Below are 16303 nucleotides of genomic sequence, written 5' to 3'. Positions count from 1 at the left end.
CATGCTAAACATTCATGACTATAGCACTCGTCTCTCCACCCAAATCATACTACACGCCCCCTCGGGGAAGGAAACCTCGTAAGTTTGGGGATAAAAAGATGGGACGGTTCAATCGGGAGAGAAGAACCTCGATGCCTGACAGACCAGTTGCGTTCTCTTCCTCCAGCCCAGGCAGGGACGCCTTTCTGGGTATGCGCTGCGCCTTTCACCCTCGGGTGAATGGCACCCCCGGGCCGTGGTAGTATTATTATTATTACTTTTGCTAGCAATACTAACCTTAATTAGTAGCACTGTTGTAGTCGGTGAATTTATACACGGCAATCTTGAATCTGTTTGGTCACTCTCAATAAAATAACTCACTTGGATTGTTGTGAATCTGACTCAGTGAAAGTCCTTTGCTGAGACTCTGACAGATAAATCAGGGAAAGTCCTGGGACTCTGACAGACAAAGATCGAAACTACATTCCTTTTGACGCAACAATAAGAAAAAGCTCCAAAGATATGCGCAAGAGAACTTGACTGACTGTGACCTTGCCCATTTAAGTGAGTCTATTGTTAAAAGAAACCAGATGGAAACGAGCTGAAAGTGGCAAATTTCAAACAAAACAGTGCCAACTCAGCTCATAAATATGCATTAAGTGTGCTTGCACAGGGGGGCACGTGAACAAATACTCAAAAGTCAATGGTAGAAGGCAACCTCCTGGCCAAAGCAGTAGGTTTTTCAAACTGTAACCATCAATATGTGAGTAGCCTTAAGATGGTGCATAAGGAACGAAGAATTGTAACACGGGGTCCTTCTCAGGCTCCCAGCTGAGAGGCACCTTTATGGCCAGAAATAAAAAGGGGGTTTAGCTCGTGTGTACGTCTGCTGCCTTCTTTCCTGTACCCACGCATGGACTAGAAGAGAAGTGCCAGCAAGTCCGTTTTGGTACAAGTTCAGGTCAACAGTTAAACAGCCAAAATTCTGAATAGTTACACTGACCCTTACTTAGATACTGATTTTATCTGCCTTTGATGTGTAACTAAGCACATTCCCTCCTCCCCACAGTCTTTCCTCCCAGCCTCACAGCTCTCCTACGCAACAAAAACTGCACACCAAAACACCCGTGACTTTCTCAAACTCTTCACGGCCCCATCTGAGTCAAGGGACAGGATCTCCTAAAGGCTCTTTCACAGGCACTGCCCTCAAAAACCCCCGCTGCTTCTCTACTAGTGCACAAAGACATTAGGAAGGGTTGCATTTCTACGTCAATGGACACAGTTTCTGAAACGAGACAAATAGTTTTAAATGAGGATAAGCCCTTTGCCTTGCATCTGGCAACCAACAGAGATGCAGACCCGGCACATCAGACCAGGGCCAGGCACAAAACAACACCCGAGGCACAGGGAAAGCACAACACGTCAGATGTGGTAGTCAAGAACGACAACAAACGGCTCTTCCTATCACTTCTCTCTATGATCAGCTTAGTTCCTGTAGTCAGACACAGAAATTGGAAGTGATTTCTTCTTCTTTTGCTGAAGTAGACTCTAGAGTAGATATTGCCAAAAAATGCACAAACAACCCCCAAAAGTTAAAGCAGCTACTTTCACCCTCAAGAGACCCACTTACTGAAGTGGTTCTCACGTTCTCTTCTCTACTCTAAAGGGGGCCCACTTAAGATCCGTTTGAGTTACACTACCGCTAAGCATACACCGCTACCAGACATTTCTCTAGTCTGAAGGCTGACAGCAGGGTACAAGCACAGCCCTTTCTGGACATCTCACTCCTGGCTAGAAATCTTAGAGGCTTAGAAATCAGGAGCTAAGGACTGCGTGATGGCACCACCACGAGCAGACGTTCAAACCCAAAGCATCTGGAACACACAGAGAAACCTCCACCATTTGTTCAGCAATGTTTCAAGTCACGCCATACTCAGGCCAGGACTTTACAAAATGTCACCAAACATAATGATAGTAGCCTCTTTGCTCCAAAGCAAAGAAACAAAGAGCCACCTAGCCTTGGAGAAACCCTTGTCCTTCCGTGTGGCTGGTGTCTTCACAGGGCTCTTCCTCAAAACAGGAGAAATGACCATGAATTTGGCATTCAGAAGTACACTTAGTCCTCTGGCGGACGTTGCTTACAAGCCAGAAGTCCTCTCACCCCGCCCCAGAAGCACCCGTTAGTCGTCTGGCAGTCATTCTCCATGAACCCCAAGTCCTCCACACCTACCTACCTACCGACTCGCCAGAAAGGAGTCGGACCGCACCAGAATTGACACTGCCTGACCTGCACTAGACCTGCAGCAGGCCAGAAATGACGGCTTCAAGAAAGAAAACACAACCCAATTGAACAGAGCAGCAAAAAATCAACCAGAAGAAACATTGGACAAATTATACAAAAATCCAAACCCTAAACAGAGAAACAAGCTAAAAAAAGGATCCCCCACCCCCCAAAAAAAGACCACACAGAACACAAGATAAGGTAAAAACAACCTAACTTCCCTCTTTCCCGGGACCAACAAACCCAGATTCTGTCCATAACAATAACACACTTTAATCCTAACTCGCTTCAACTCTGGCATAGCATAGCCCTTGCCACCCCGTAACCCGAGCAAACTGCAACCCTACCAGTCCATAACCCGCATCCCTGCAGGACGCTCTCCAGCACTAGGTACATCTCTGCTTAATCTCCCTTTGGACAAAGATCGAAAGGGAGGGATGGGGTTTGCTTGGCCCCGTTCCCAGGGTGCCGCAAGAGAGACCTGCCGCCCCCAAATCACCGGTGTGTTGTGGACACCACATATGAACTGCAGACAAGGGTCAGGACAGCTTTGGGGAGCAGACAAGCCGTTTTGCGGTGCCCCCGCTGCTGGCAGAAAGCAGAGCTGGAGACAACATGGGGAAGTCCAGGGTAGCCAGTGGTGGTGGTGGGGCCCTGTAGGGTGCAGCACCCGCAGGAATGCCCGGCTCCTTAAGCCTCGGCCCCACGGCTGCAGCTCGGGACCAGCACCGGTTGGGGCTTCGCTGGGAAAAAACAGGCGAGGGTGACCCTGACACTCAGCAGGCGGACCTGGTCCCACTAACCTGTCGCTCTGCCTGTCACCACCACGGGATGCAGAAAGCAGTTCTGCTGGTCCTGGCGTGGTCCTGAGCCACGTCTCAACAGATGAGTCTTTAACCAGAGGGCCTAAAAAGAGGAAAAGGTGCCCAGAATTAGCCTGTGCTTAAGTTTTTACAGGCATTTTGGGCTTTTGAGCTACACAGTGGTGCTGCTCCAGGGGAGCGCTCAAGAACGAGGCGGGCTGCCTCTTCCTGCAGACAGGCAGTGGGGTGTGTGCAACAGAAGCGAGTGCCGGTGTGTGCGGCTGTTGAAGGGGTTTGGTTTTCAACTGTGCCCACCCTGGTACGACGGGTTCCTTTTCCCAGGAGGTTCCGCTCCGGGACCTGGCCCTGGGCCAGGGCAGCCCGAGGAGGAGGCCGGGGTGGCTGCGGGGTGGGGCGGGGGCCCGAGGGCAGGAAGGGGTGCCGCGGGGCATGCTGGGAGCAGGCGCGCCCCGGGGCATGCTGGGAGCTGTAGTCCCGGGGCACGGGGCTGCCCGGCAGCCATGCTCCTGCCCGGGGCACGCCGGCAGCTCTCATGGGCCCACAGGCCGCTGCCGGGCTGCCCTGGCGGTCTCAGGAGGCGCAGTCCCTGCTCCAGCTGCCGCTGGGCTGAGGGGAGGGCTGGGGCCACCCGAGGGCAGCGGGGGAGCCCCAAACCGCCCGCAGCCATGGGGTCCCAGTCAGCATGAGCTGGGAGTGGCAGGGGCAGCCCCGGGAGGGACCCGGGAGTCGGGGAGGGGAAGGGGATGGAGAGAGGCCCCCCCGGGCACAGGCAGCGCGCACCCCGACTCCCAGAGCCCCCTCAACTGCCCTGGCCCCAGCGCCAGTGATGTATGATCTGAGAGAGACAGAGACAGAAGTGCCTGAACTGTCAAATTCTGCCGGCAGCACCGAGAGCAGGAACTGCGTTGAGTCCTGTGCCCTTGGGGCTGTGTCGCCCCTGTGCTGCATCTGGATCCCTCCCTGTGCCTGTGCTCCCCCAGCCTTTCCCTAGCTGGTTCCCTCTTTTGCTTCCCTGTACCTCTCTTAATCTGGCGATTCTTGTATCCTGCTCCCTGCCCCTGCTCTAGTCTCCAGCCCCTCTCTTTCTCTGGCATGCTACCTGTCCCTTTGTTGTTCTTGCTCTTCCTCTGTCCTGCTCCGTTTTCCTCTTTTTCTCTTCCTCTCACTCTGTCCTGAAGCACACTGCTGTTTTCTCATTCTCTGCCTCTTTGTCCCGCTCTGCATCCCTCTGTTGTTAACAGTCTCTCTGGCCTCTTCCCGCTCCTGCTTTTTCTGCCTGTATGTCTCACTCCCTGTACCCGTCCTCCTTGTGGTCTCTCTCCTTCCTCATCATCATAGAATCATAGAGGAAGGAATCATAGAGGAATCATAGCTTGGAAGGAACTTTAAAGATTGTCTCCTTCCAACCCCCCTGCCCTGGGCAGGGACACCTCCCACTAGACCAAGTTGCTCTAAGCCCTATCCGGCCTGGCCTTGAACACCTCCGGGATGGAGCTTCCACAGCTTCTCTGGGCAACCTCTTCCAGTGTCTTACCACCCTCAGAGTGAAAAATTTCTTCCTAATAGCTAATCTAAATCTACCCTCTTCCAGCATCAAGACATTACCCCTTGCCCTATGACTATAAGGTCTCCCCAGAGCCTTCTCTCCTCCCGGCTGAACATCCCCAACTCTCTTACTGGAAGATTCAAGCTTCCTTCTTCTCATAATATTTTGTGCCTAGTTCTGTGGAAAAACAGGCCCATGTTCTCTCATGGCAGGCACAGCCTCTCTCCTTTTGTGGTTCTTCAGGCACCAAGCAGACATTAGGAAAGCTCTCGACTGGAGTATTCTACAGGAATACCGAAGTATTGCCTCCAATCAGTCAAGGGGAAACAATATATCCATGATACTTGTGTTGCGTTGAGGGGCAAAGTAGTTTTGGCAGAAAATATACCCCCTCGCGTTCTAACACTCCTCACCGAGGTGGGAGGCGAGGTGCGGCTAGGTTTACATTCTGAGCGATGCCCACTTCACCCCTATCAGTCCAGGCGCGTTTCATATATTACACTGTTACGCTTCTGAATACACTAACAGAGGACTGCACCTTCAGCCCAGCTGTGCTCATGAACTAACACGGCCACGCTTCGGTCGCGTTCAATGAGAAACCCAAACGACGAGCTGCCTACACAGTACAGTTTATTTAAACAACAGCTACACAAGTTCTTTCGGATTGCCGGTGATAGTGACTGTCTGCAAAGCACGTGCAAATACGAAAGATGCTAGCAATAGAGCTCGGTTACAAAAGCGCTAAGTTATAAACCCACTCTGTACAGAGATTTCTAAGTTTCCGGGGGAAGCACTTGGTATAGCCAAGTGTTCGAATCTTACCCACAAGCGTCCTTATTGCGGGGGAAGAGAGACCTAGCCCGTCGACTGGTCCCAGAAGTCCACAATGGTGTCTTCACTCACATCCCCCTTTTCTTGGGCTATTTTTATACTATTTTTTATCTTCAAGGTGGAGTTTGAGTGACTCTAGTCATAAATACTTTCATTATGATAGGTGTAAAATTTCCTTGCCTCGCATTTAAAGGTATAGCTGACGAAAAATTCAGGGCGCAGACTCAAGGAGGAATGGTCGCACCTTGGAGGCGGGGAGCTTTTGGGATGGAGGTGTGTTTTGGTATTATAATGACACTCTAATGAGCAAAGTTCACTAAAGGACAGCCTTTCATCAAAAAAATGACAGATTGTTGGCTCAGGGTAACAAGTGGGCCGTTTATCAGTTCCATAAGACCTTCGAGGGCTCCATTTGGTCCCCAGGTTCTCAGTTTATCCCAAAGTTTTAGCTGCAGTGTCTCCACTCTGCTCCATCCTTCGCACTGTTTTCCTTCCGTGGTACCACCTCGTTCCCATGCTTTCCGGATTATCACAGGGTTTGGCCTTGGAGTCTCCAGCCCCCTCCACTCCCCGCGTTGCTTTGTAAGCAATATGGTACAGGCAATCACAGATGTAGCGGATTCTTCACCTACCAGCTGCGGCTGTATTTTGCCCTAGAAGCCTTTTGAGTTTATACCTTTCCTTAATGCGTGAACAATGATGTATTGTTGATCAGTTTTAGTAATCATTCCACAACTTGTATACAACCCTAGGGTAATACTGCAGAAGAATTGAAAAAATACCCAACAAAACAAATCCCACTGAAAAAAAAAAAAAAAAAAAAAGAAACCAAACCCCCAAATCCAGAACTGACAGTCAATGTATTAACTGCCATTTCAAACAGAAGCCTAAACAGAAAGTGACATAAAGTAAAGGGGCAGAAAGTAACATAGTAATACTAAAAGTGACATAGTGACACTAAAAGTGACATAGTAATACTAAACCAAATACTAATACATAGTAACACTAAACCAAATACATAGTAACACTAAACAAAATACACTAAGCCGAATACTAAAACATAGTAATACTAAAGCAAAACGCATCTGCTTTCAGGAAAATCCATCTGAAATAGATCTTAAGTGCTGCTTCTTTGTTTCTTGAAGGGAGAGTCTGTTCTAACATCTTCTGCTGTAACTGGCTGTCTTGGTTTTCTCGCACCTTCTAACAAATCAGCCTTGCAAAATCCTTCCTTCTCATCCCCTCTTCTTCTCTTCCGGTGTTTCTTCTGCATATCTCCTGGTCTTAACGTGGAGTAGGTATACGAACTGGAGTAAAACGAAGCACTATAGGGAGACTTGGACCTTTAAAAAAACACAACGCAAAAGCAATAAATGAAAGTATTCTTTTTCCTCCCAAGTTTGGTTTGCTTTGGGTTTTCTTCCTCTCCATATGCTTATGTGCAACCTTCTTTCAGCTGCTGACAGCGCTACTGCAAATTGAAGAACTTGATGGCATGTAAATGTTTCTGCTTCCAAGACAGAACAGCTGCTGCTTTGTTAGTGTCAAAGCATACGTAAGGGTAAGTCTGTTTCCACTCACTTCTAGCACACGAGCTACCATAGCTGTTGATTGATTTAAGGTGCTGTGCACTGGCCTCTACTGGTATGTCAACGCACACGTTTCACTACTGGGCAACTACGTGCAGTGCAAACCCGTTTGGTTGCAGTAAGAGGCAAAAAGAGAAATCTTAATGTGTACAGCGCATTATCAAACATCAAGAAAACACGATTCAGCCTGAAGACAGTCAACCGCAAGTTTAAAATGCCAGCTTAGGCTACTGAGCTTCACTGAATATTTGGCAATTTGTACAGGTGGCAAAATACTTGTACTGCAATCCTACGCGCAGGACTATTTAACCAACACTTCTAGCCAGCTGTCCTAGCAAACTTTAGCACATAATCGCTCACACCAAGGACAGTGACGGCATTTAAGGAAATGTCCCATCTAAAGGCATCTCTAAACTCAGCCTCTAGTACTATGACTCAATGCCGTTTCTCGAGGAAAGATACTGGCAGCATTACTAATAGAGAGCGATTCAGACTCCTGCCCAAGTGATTTTGGGCGATAGAAACATCAGCTACCCTGAGATATGTCTTCACAAGTTTTTCTTGCATTATGTGGAGGAGGAGGCACGGGCACAGAGACAGGTGGTGATGCTGGCAGTGTTGGGGCTCGGGTCCCGCTGTCTAATTGGGAAATCAATTTCTTCAGCTCTACTCAGCAGTAATCAAAAGGGTGACTTTCCATCTGATCCTTTCCTTATGTTTAGTTTTCATGTGTAATTATGGTTTTCTCAAAAAGCACTCCATTTTCAGAGTCCTCTTTGCAGTCCTGCACTGGGGTTTTATTTTAAGTAATTTTACTGCATGCACACATCCCCTCTGTTAAAGCCAACTGATATTAAGCCGTTTAAAAATCAGTTACCACTTGTATTCTCCACAACTGTCCGTGCATGCTTTTTTCATTATAAATCAGCTGCTGTGTGAGTGACACCTTATGGCCTCATTTAACAGGTTACAAGTAGGAACATATGGAATTTCGGTAGAATACTTACAGTTGGCAGCCCGGTCTGCCACCTGCTGAGCGAGGTGTACTGGCTCTCACTGGGTGACCTTTTGAAGTGGGGAGAGGAAAAAGAATAAAAATCCCATTCAGTTGATCTGCAGGTAATTTGTTTAAAGACATTCGGAAGATGCAGGTACTTACCAGTTGTGGGTAGGGATTGTCCTTGGGGGCACCTCTGTGACACCGACACCGGATGTGCCGTCACCAGAGCAGCAGGAGGTAGAACACTATTGGCACCACTACAACAAAAACAAAACAAAACAAAACAAATTTCTATAATTCAAAGCGTGTTTTGGAGTGCTACGTGAAAGATAAAGCCACTTCAGAGGCTGCCCGAGAGGTTCTTTTGAATTGTGACCCTTTGTGTTCAACGGTACGGCTGAGCCTGACCGTCTGCTGGGCAGAGTGGCTGTTTGCATTCAAGGCGTAAAGTCAAAAGGGTATAAGCCCGAAGGGATCATCCAGATTTTTCATGTAGTTTCATGTGACTGCACTGGGTTGCACACTTAGACGGTCAGGTTTGTAAATTCCTCAAGTGTACAGTGTTTCAATGTTTATTATCCAATCTCTATGCGTCACTGACTACACTGTGTATTACTGAGGATGACTCTGACTTATCATAATATTGATGACAGAAATACTACAGAAAAAAAGTAGTGTGAACACGCCTGGCCAATTTTACCTAGGACTGTACTTTTACACTTTCCATGAAAATATTATTCCCCCAGTAGTAACGAGAAATTAATGCACCCAGGAAGGTTTGACATAGCTGAATGGCTTCTTTAGGAATTGCTAGCCACTTACAATCAAAGGGCTCCTGGGGAAAAAACTTTCCTCTCTCAGGGTAAACCTGTACTGAGCGACTGATAAGGGAACCAAACGGGAAATGCTTTGGAGAAAATTCGTGCAGGACGCACCCTTCCAACTTACCAAAGTGTCCTCGTTCAAAGTAAAAACGAAAAAGAGAGCTTCCACACTTATGTGGAACTGTCACTAATGATATCTATAAACCGCTAGCAGAGAAGCTCAAGAAGAAGAATCTGACTCCAGCATTTTGGTGTCTCTTCTATTCATGTTGAGCTACAGATTGCCTACCAAAAAGGTCCAGGAGGTGTAACAGGCATGAGCGGTGGTGGAGGTGGTGGCGCTGGCGGCAGCTGCTGCTGCTGCTGCTGAATCCGCTCAGGGAGCCTTTTTGTGTAGCCAATCCCGTTGCTGAAGTTGTTCACGGCCTGGAGGCAGAAAAACAGTTACAGAAAGGGAATATGAAACTTCAGCAGATGTACAAACAAAAGCCTCCCCCGAGTAACATTACTTGTCTGTTCCTGCAAGTGCTACCAATCCTAAAATGAATCAACATACCCATGTACGAGCACGTGGCATCAAACGCTGATGTTAATGACGCGTAACTCAGAGGATCTGAACTTAAAGTACTTCAGTGTTAACACTGAATTTGAAAACAAAAGTGGGACCTGAATTGGCCTGATTGTCTCTGAAGAGTTGTACGCTTCTGTGACGAGAGAGAATGTGTTTGAGAAGTACGTGTAGCCCTATTCAATCTAGCCTTGCTTAAGGAGATGTAAATTATTATTGTCTTCCCTTTCAGCTTTTTACTAAGACCCTCTTCTTACAAACAGTTTGCGTAGAAGTCATCACGTTACCTTGCGTAGGAAGTGGTTGGCAACTAAAGCATCAGGGGAAACGTCTGTCTGGTGGCACGCTGGGCATGTGTGTTCCTCCGAGTCCAGTAATGCCGTTCTAATACCTGTGTATCGTTAGAGTCATCCAAGGAGGTTTAGCCAAAGTAAAGCAGTTTCGGGGATTCTCATCAAGTTTAAAAAAAATTATATGTTCGATGGGTGAAGATGGTCTTGAGCTGAGAGCATGAAGCTCTAGATGTTCAACAGTGTCAAAAATTTCTCGGATGCAGCAAATAACTATACAGTTCTGGTATTTCACTAGTTAACACTTGAAGCTGTCTGTGTCTTGATGTTCCGACTGGTCTGTTTTCCACTGTCAAGTACAGTGAGAAGTCACCAGCCTCAAGGCTCATGGATAAAACGCACCTCAACAAAACATTAATAGGTTTGAGTCCTGAAGGGTTTAACCGACTGTCCCGTGCGGAAGAATGCGGATTACATGCCCAACGACCCGTTTGTTGCAGACCACAGTAAGTCACCAGAGTTGGCTGCGTAATTTTGTGTGAGAGAGAGGGCTGTGAAAAAACTAAACGCGTTCGATATCTAATACTGTAATCCCCGGTGCAGTTATGCACTCTTCTCATACTCGTCCTTCCGCATGTAAAGAGGATTTAACTAGATACCTAAAAAGGAGAATAAAGCTTTCTGCCTTTTTTTTCCCCTTTTACGAGAAGCGTCCTTCCCTATTCAGGGGATACTTAAGTATGAAATAGAACAGGTGACAAAGTAATTTCCTCAGCTCTGATTTCTGCTTTCAGAAAATCAGATGTGATGTTTGGAATGAACAAAGACGGGAATAACACGTACATTCGTCACAGTAACTGTTTCCACAGCAGGGAATAACAGCGGCATCAGTCATGATCTCATTACAAAGGAGACACAACAACTCCTCTGGAATAGGGTCTTCTGAGGAGGAGGAGGAGGAGGAAGAGGAGGAGGACGGCTCCTCTGGTAAAAAGGGAGGCTTCTCCTTCTTTCCTCGAGCATAAGCTTCCCTGGAGGGCGGGGTGGAGAAGGAAAAAGCAAAACGTTAAAGCTGGGTAAAGGAAAACTGTTCCAAGCTTTGCATGTTATCAGAGGAAGCAAACAGATGGAATTCTCACTCTGCATTAGCCTTCGGAGAGGTGGGCATACAGTTTAAATTGCTTTGCAATAGCCACAGCGCTAGCAGAGGGAGGGGGAACCAATTTTCCTTCTGCAGAACTCTCCCATTCATTGGATCAACATCATTTTTTGACAGCTGTGAATCAAGTGACCTGAATCCCACCTCTGCCTTCCAAGAGAACGACTCCACTGAAAATACTACGGAAATGTTTGGCAGAAAGCCAGATTCTCAGCACATCGCAAGTCTAACCTAGTTGCCGGGGCAGGAACAGTAGGACCACCCCGTTTTAATACTAGCGAGTATCACAGTTTAGAAGGTTACGATACAGTGACAGTGCTTCCTCCCCCGTCACTACAGACGCTGGCCAACTCGGTTGCAGTGCCACTCAGGCATTTGCCCATGGTTTCTCTCGTTCCCTTTGTGCTCAGTCCAGTTCATTCCATACGTACGCATTAATGATTGGTATTGCGTATTGCCCGGTGCTTGTCAGCATAACACCCTTCGTATTGGGATCTTCCACCTCCATCATGAAACTCCGTGGAATTCCTGTGCTCTTTTTAATTCTGGGAGGAGGCTTGAAATTTTTGTCCTGTTAAGAAAAGAAATGCAGACATCTCTCATCTGAAGACCCACACTTAAAATGATATTTCAACGGTGATTTTAAGCAGCACAAGCCCTTTATCCTCTCCTTTTACCTAGCCTAAGGGTTTCTCTTATTGTCCCAAACTAATACAACCAGGATGCTGCAAAGACTTGAGCAGCGTTTTGCGCTCAAGCGACATTCTTTTGCTTCACTCCAGGTTCCGTAAGGGTTACATATTGCTTGGCTCACCACCCACCCCGACAAGAGACACAAACCCGCTCCTCCTCCAAGGCGCAATTCAGAGGGAGAGCTCGTCTTACTTCCCTTCACCGTCTCTAGAGAGGAAGGCTGCATACACATCCAGCGAGTAACGTTACAGGGCATGAATACTCAGCCACAGACGTGTGTCATTAAAACACGCACATATTCAATAGGCGGGAGCGACAGAAACGCCTTGTTTTTCTATGGAATACTAAAAACTGTCAACTGCCATTAAAAAGCATTAAAACGCAATCTTACCCCGTTGGTTGGGCAGTGCTTCCTATAGTGGCCAGGTATTCCGCAACGAAAGCAAATATATGATGGTGGAGGTGGAGCCAAGGGTTTCTTCCCGTAACTAAAATTTTTGGGGGAAAAGAAGAGAAAGGTACGCATGTGTCTCTCTTGTTCAAACAAACACCTCTACAACTTTTCCATAATCTTTGAAGAAGAGATGTGACATTATCAACACTTACTTCATTGGATCGTATTCACGGCACGACTGGAGCATCGTAGCTTTTGTTACATCTTCTTCGGAAGCACCGGCCACATTGTCAGTCTGTGTAACGGGGAAGGATTTGACACACACACCTTAGAAACATGTTTAAGCCCACACAGCCCAAGACAGCACCGCTCACCCCATCCTGTAAAGAGCAGCACAACGCTAGCTGAGGTTGCATGAAAACTGCTGCTTCGATCAAATACAGTCGTCCTGAAGATGTTCTGGGGAGTCCTTATGCCATCGCGTGATGTTTATGTGCCCGTTCACCCACTTGAAAAGAGCATTCTCGGGCACTCGGAACCTTCGGCTCTGTTTGTACCTCACACAAAGACTGCTGTAACCAATCCAATTTTCTCCCAAGTGGACTGAAGCTACATGTAGAAAAAATTATACTATCCAGTACTTCCAAACTGATTTTTAAGCTCTGGCCTGCTGGAAGGAGAAGCTATCCACCGTGCATTTAATGGGGAAAGATGCATGCAACTCTCATTCTTTACATTTTGCAGCATTAAAAGGACACTCAGGGGTCGGGGATGTTGTTTCTGCTTGCTGAACTTCAGCTTCAGACACAGAAGCCTGAAAAGGAATCATGCTTTTCAGAATCCCTCGGCAAGACAAAAGATTCTTTGCAGTAGAAATTTGACAATCATGTGCTCGAGACTGTCCAAACTGCACGTTCTCCCCCCCAGTCTAACTTCTTCCTATTAGGTGATGTAACTAGAGTAAGCAAAACCTGCAGTGTTTTTGCAGTTGGCTCTGTCCATCTAACAGGCAAATGGTACCAAAAACCTTATGCAGAGCTAGATCTTCCAATTATGGAAGCCAGCTGATTAGGTTAAGCAGGATTTCTTAAAACGTTTTTATTATACACTAGTCCAGGTACAAGCAGGGTCCAAGGGAGTGGCTGTCAATGACTTGGACCTTCAAGTACCCATCATTCACATCAACCCCTTCTTGGTTTTGGTTTTACATGCGCTCATTCACAAAAGAAACAAACTAGGTTCACAACTTTATTAAATGCTTGTTTCATAGGCAGTTTCTTTTCAACAGTAACATAATCCAAATCGACAGCTATGAAATAATTTCCATGAACATTTAGAGGAACCTTTACCGATGCTTGACTAATTTGTCGGAATCCAAACGGTTTAGAAAACTCATCCAAACCCCACAAAACATTACTCGGGATAGACCCAAATGCAAATATGGCAGTTAATACGCAGGAATAACAGACCCGAAGACTGTTAGCACCTCGCCTCCAGGCTAAGCCAGTCTGCACTAAAGTGGTCAGAGAAAGTAACAGTTTTGAGCTGCTTTCACAGAATCACAGAGTCACAGAATTTTCAGAGTTGGAAGGGACCTCTAGAGATCATCTAGTCCAACTCCGCTGCTAAAGCAGGGTTGCCTAGAGCACATTACTCAGGACTGCATCCAGGCGGGTCTTGACGATCTCCAGAGAAGGGGACTCCACAACCTCCCTGGGCAGCCTGTGCCAGTGCTCTGTCACCCTCACTGTAAAGAAGTTTTTCTGTGTATTTGAACGGAACTTCCTGTGTACTAACTTGTGCCCATTACCCCTCGTCCTGTTACTTGGAACCATTGAAAAGAGCCTGGCTCCATCCTCCTTCAACCCACCCTTCAGATACTTGTACGCCATAATAAGGTCTACCCTCAGCCTTCTCTTCTCCAGGCTAAAGAGTCCCAGCTCTCTCAGCCTTTCCTCATAAGGCAGATGCTCCAAGCCCTCAGTCATCTTAGTTGCCCTTCGCTGGACTCGCTCCAGCAGTTCCCTGTCCCACTTGAACAGGGGAGCCCAAAACTGGACACAGTATTCCAGTTGTGGCCTCACCAGTGCAGAGTAGAGGGGGAGAATGACCTCCCTCGACCTACTGGCCACACTCTTCCCTATGCAGCCCAGGATTCCATTGGCCTTTTTGGCAACAAGGGCACACTGCTGGGCTATGGATAATTTACTATCTACCACAACCCCCAGATCCTTCTCCTCTGAGCTACTTCCCAGCAGGTCCGCCCCTAACTTGTACTGGTGCCTAGCATTCTTCCTCCCCAAGTACAGGACCTTGCACTTGCTTTTGTTGAACCTCATTAGGTTCTTCTCTGCCCAGCTCTCCAGCCTGTCCAGGTCACGCTGCATGGCAGCACGGCCCTCTGTCACATTCCTGGATTTCTCTGAAATACCGAAATTTTTTCAAAAGCTTAAATGTGTACAGAGTTTTTCACATTTCAGAGTAAAACTTCACATGAGTTTACCGAACCACGGACACGATTAGGGACAGCACTAATGCAGACCAATGCCTTTTGGTTGCTGCCTTCCAAACCTTTCCTTTTTTTCCCCGAAATGAACACATTGTGAAATGTGTCTCACTGCAGTGAGAGAGGGAAATGAACTCCTGCCTTTATTTTCAGAAGGAAGAACTATTTTTATGGACTCGCGCTACGCCTTTTCACAAGGTGCAATCACCAGTGCTTTGCCAGGCAAAGTTACGCACTGTTGAGCAAAAAACGCAAGCAGTTCTGTAGCGAGACATGGTGTTACAACAGTTTCAGAAGGTCACGTCTGTGAATATGCCACACAGACACACTGGTATATTCCGATAAACAAGGAGGTACATTTACAGCATTTACGGAGTCTGTGTTCAAACCCATGAGTTTGTGTTGTCCACTGTATATGCAGAGTAGAATTTATGAAGTTGTGCAGCATTCAGAGAATGGATCTGTAACTCTAACGACTAGAAACTCAGAAATAGCCATGCCATTGTACGTGTTACAGAAATGCTTCTGTTTTGGCTGTGGCAAAGCCTCCTGAAATGTCCATAACTTGCAGCCAATTAGACTCTTCTGTAAAAATTGTGTTAGATTCCAATGCAAAAATAACAAGACGCATGAAAAACGGTAAACAGCATGTGAAGGGCTTCTTTGTGCCTTGGAGATGAGTGATACTGCTCCATTACGCTGAGGCTGATAAGGTACTCCCCTTCTATCTCCCCAAACCGGGAGCTACTCTTTACAGGACAGTATGACTTTTACAAACAAAAGGCATCCAACAACCCATACAAACCTACGTATTCCTAGCTCCAGACAGACAGATGTAGAACATGGCACCGAGTTCACCTCTGCAAGCCTTGAACCTGCATGATCTAAAAACGGTCCTACACTATCTGAACAACACAAAGTCATACAGGAAATAGTCCGGCACAGTCACTGTGAAATACAATACGTGGCTAGGCACAAACACCAATATTCACATGAGAACCGTGCAAAGGATGGCATTCCTCACTTTCTACTAGGCTGAATTAAATACATTGCATTTGCAACATATACTACATTTTACTGGAAAATAGGTCAAGTTAATGTTTGGAAAATTACTACAAGGCTCCATTGTTTAGGATTAAGTGCAGTGTGTAGAAAAAAGAGTGAGATTGTGTTTTTACGTACTGCTTTAACTCCTCCAGCGGGGACTCTTCTGACTATTACTGATGAATTCTTGGGAATCAGGGCATTGTCGTCTGTGTACTCTGAAAACAACATGAATGCAGAAAAAATATCAGTCAGTTTGTGAGAATGTCTGTTACTATGTAGTTACATCGCACTTCAGAGAATCCTTTTACAGATATGAAAGCAAAACTTTACATGTAACATTGCGCTGTTACCATCTCAACACTCTAACGCTACGTTTCAAGAGATCTTCAGGTTTCATAATCAAACACAAGCAGCAAAATCATCTTTTTTTTATATATATAGTTTGAATGCCAACAGCACAGTTATCTCAAAGTCACAAAAAGGAAGTCTGCTAAGGCATGAGGCTCTTTCCGGATCTAGCTTAAGCTGCTTTTGCTTCAGTTGAGGCTACAAACCCAAGAGATCTTTTGAGAAAAACAAACCACAGCAGTCTCCCCTGCATAAAGCAGATACTAAGGTCTGACACGCTTGCCCTGCAGCAAAACACGCCCTTGGCTAAAGCATGGAAACTCTGCGCCATGGCTTTCATAGCTATTACCTAAAAATGATTCACCTAACACCACCGGTGCTCGAGACTGACAGAACACAGAAGAGAGCCCGCCATTTCGCTCTA

The sequence above is a fragment of the Vanellus vanellus genome (assembly GCF_965231255.1).
Source record: "Vanellus vanellus genome assembly, contig: HAP1_SCAFFOLD_269, whole genome shotgun sequence".
In the NCBI taxonomy this organism is placed as follows: domain Eukaryota; kingdom Metazoa; phylum Chordata; class Aves; order Charadriiformes; family Charadriidae; genus Vanellus; species Vanellus vanellus.
The sequence above is the reverse complement of the archived record's forward strand: the minus strand, read 5'-3'. Positions refer to the sequence as shown.